Source organism: Corvus brachyrhynchos, unplaced genomic scaffold (assembly GCF_000691975.1).
Source record: "Corvus brachyrhynchos isolate BGI_N302 unplaced genomic scaffold, ASM69197v1 scaffold633, whole genome shotgun sequence".
In the NCBI taxonomy this organism is placed as follows: Eukaryota; Metazoa; Chordata; class Aves; order Passeriformes; family Corvidae; genus Corvus; species Corvus brachyrhynchos.
In genome coordinates this window covers 598,477-602,079 of record NW_008237435.1, presented here as the reverse complement: position 1 = coordinate 602,079, position 3,603 = coordinate 598,477, and positions in this window count along the sequence as shown.

The window sequence follows — 3,603 nt, the reverse complement described above, 5'->3', positions numbered from 1 at the left end:
CAGGCACTTGCACAACTGCTGATAGATGGTATGGCATCTTAAGGAATCTTTTATTCTGATAAACCTAGCCAAAGGAAAGCTATGCCCTATTATTTTATAGGGTTTTTTTTTGTTTGTTTGGCTTTGTTTTCTTTTTTTTTTTTTTTGTGTGTGTGTGTGGCTTTTTGTTTTTTTCCCCTGAGTTCTGTCTCTGAATTACCAATATAGTTGTGCTTCTCAAGAAGAAAACAGCTCATAAAGTCCTCAACAATGGATGTGGCCAAGACATTTTCGGCTGAAAGAATCCATCTATCAAAAGATTTTGCAGCATTGGAATAATCTTGCACATTATTGTAACTACACCCAGAAGAGCAGGAATACTGACACCCATCATCTCTTTTCTTCATTTGTTGTCCTTTCCGTAAGTCTTTTGCTTTTTTTTTTTTTTGAATCTGAGCAGAAAATAAAAAAAACCCACAGTTTGGGACTGTTTGGGCAAAGGCTTAAAGCAAGGCTTTGAGCAGAGTTCATTCATTTTAGTCACCAACTTTCACATGGATATATTTACCTTCTCTAACTCTAAGTATACTTAATTGTGGGGAAAAAAAAAAAAAAAAAGAACAAGAACAGATTAAACAAAAGACACCAAAAGCAAAATCAATTCAGACCACTCAGCAACATGGCAGGCATATTAGATCTCAACAAAGGAGAATTCAGGAACCTACTCCAGGTCAGGAAGAGATTATATCTGAAAAGTGGTCTCCCACCTCACAGACAATTCTCCTGAAAAGTCTCCTGCTTGGCCATTTTTGTATGAGTCTGAAGAAATTGGCCACATTGTTAGTAGACACAGGCAGATGGGGGTCCTGATTTGGGAGTCACTGAAGTTCATGTGTCTGACAGCAGATTTGTGATATACGCAGTAATGTACACCTCCAGGGGCTGAACTTCAGGTGTACAGCAGGTTTTTCTGGCAAAAAACGTTCCCATGATTATTAGTTGCCTTTTAGTCACCGAAAGGACCAGGTAACAACTAAATACTGCTTTTGCGAGTCTCATTTTTGGAGAAAAAGTAAGATGTTCCCAAATTGCTGTAATGGATCAGACTTTTTAATGGCTACTTTTGGTCAATACAGTGCTGTGATGTTATAACATCAAGCAGCAAACCACAAGGTGGATTAACTAAGAACATTTAAAATCAACACAAAAATAGCCTGGATTTCGATTCTCCCTTTAGTTTTCAATTAAAAGCCCAGCTCTTATAATTTAGCAGATTTGTTAAATATGCTTTATATGTATTACAGTCTGTCTTCCTTAATTGGTGGTGTCACTCTTTCTTAGCCCAATTATCCATATTTGCATACCCCACGTATTTTTTCTATTAGGAAAAAAAATTGATGATGAAGTAAAATATCTTTTATTCATACTCTTGTTTATTTATAATGACTGCTGGAACTTCCTCTCATCAAATGCAGGAAGATTCAAACAGCAGAAGATGCTTTTTTCCTTCACACTTTAAATCTCTTTTAGCCAAAATTCAGGCTAAAATCTTCCTTTTCAGGATTTTCTTAGTGCCATATTCTCTGTGCTTGTGCAGCACGTACCTGGTGACCTCTTACTTATTTCTTTCAAGTGGGTTTTTGGTTGCAATTTTTGTTGTTGCTGCTACAGCTATTCAGAAAACAGTTACTCAGTCCATCAGTTTGCATATGCACTCTCTTCATGTGCCTTTGGTAAGGAAGGATACTTAATTTTTGTTTCAAGAGATGCAATGGTACTTAACTGTTTATTATAATAATTTTAAATTATGGGTGGCAGTTACATCTCCAGTGGCAAAGGTCTAAACCAATCCAGAAAAACAAAAAAAATAAGAGAAAATGGCCTCCCCCAAGCTAATTAAGTAAAGAGATCCAGCAATATTTAATCATATTAATACACAAAAATTAGTGGATGTGTCAAAATATCATTTGTCAAAATTGTAACACTTTTATGTGGCCACAAACCAGACAGCCATAAACCAAATGCAAAAGGCACAGTCATGGAGTGCAAAGGGTTTATTCATTTGCTGAAAAATTCATTGATAACAAAAAAAAATCAATTTCAATGGGCCTATCTCTTTTTGTATGAATATTTATTTTAATGATCTAAACTTGCATCATAAAACAATGTCTTCAATTTGACAAAGACCAAATATGATCAAGTGCTTTCTAAAAGAATGATGAATACTCAAAATGAAAGACAGCAGGTGATGTTTGATGTACATTCTGTTTGAAGCCCAGCAAGTATCCAGTGCTGATGGAAAGGGGTAAATACTGCAATTTCCAGTTGATGTGAACCCCATAAATATCCTCACTCTTTCAAAACTTTTCAGTTCTTTGTGTGCAACCATTACTGGGTCTAATAATAAAGCTATTCGGCTGCTTTCTAATGAAATAACACTTGTGCCTGTACACAGAATAAATGACACATCCTCTTTACTACGTGATAATGCAAAGGTATGCCTTGATGGCACGGAGTCTGCATCTTAGCCTCCGGAGGCCTAAAGAGGATAGAAGCAAGGTACAGCAATACAAAAGTGATGTGAGTATTAAAAAAATCCAGATCTGACATAGACTCCAGCAAGTTCTTCTAACTTTTTGTTTCCTTCTTGTTTCTTCCAACTATTCTGCATGGCCAGTCTGTAGCTATGGCTCATTCTTCTGTACCCAAAATAACAAGTGATAAGTCATCCTGGTGCATAAACACTGAAAAACTTGCATGTAGTCTGTGTATCCAGCTGCACAGCAGCATTTTACCTCACATAGTTTTGTCATAAATAATGTTTACTGCCCAATACTTGAGTGCAGAAATCCAATTCCAGCACTGCAAGGAAAAAAGTTATAAAGATCAACCAATATAGAACATGAGAATTTTTTCATATCACAGCGCGTAAGTAACAAAGTACCTATAGCATCTTGCACTTAGTTCCAAAGTCTTTAGGGAAATTATAACTAAAACCAAGAAAGAGAGAGCACAAGAAGCAGCAGTGTGTTACTTGCATGGCATTGTTTCTCTTGGGCCCATGAAATTTGGAAGCATTTATAGAGCCAGTCTGAAGCCAGCTGGATGCTGATGGATTTTAACCTCAGCCTCTCAGTTTCAGAAAATGAAAATACAGAAAACTTTTGGAAGCTGATACAGCAGTCCTATGAAGACTGGAAGTTAGTCAATCCTGCCGGTAGCTCAATGTAACAAATTATACTAAGTAAATGAAACGTCAACCCCATCAGCTCGCAAAAAAATTTCAGGCTAGAAGACAACAAAAAGTACGTATCTGATGCCTATTCTTGCCTGGCACAGAAATGAGTGGTTACACACTTTTGAATCCTACTTTGTAAAGAGAAGTCTCATGTGGCTGGTTTGAATCCACAATAAAATTCCTGTCCTGATACCTCCAGCCATATTCACATGTTCTGGACTCTTGCGGAGCTCACAGCTTTTTCTCTTTGCTGTGTCTCAGCAGGAGCAGGCCGGCTTAGCATCCTCTTGCCTCCTGCCAGGGATGGAGGCGGTTGGCGACGGGGCCCCCCTCGACCTTTTCTGGGCCATAACTTTTGCAGGACCGAGGCCAGCTTGGCTGAGGCT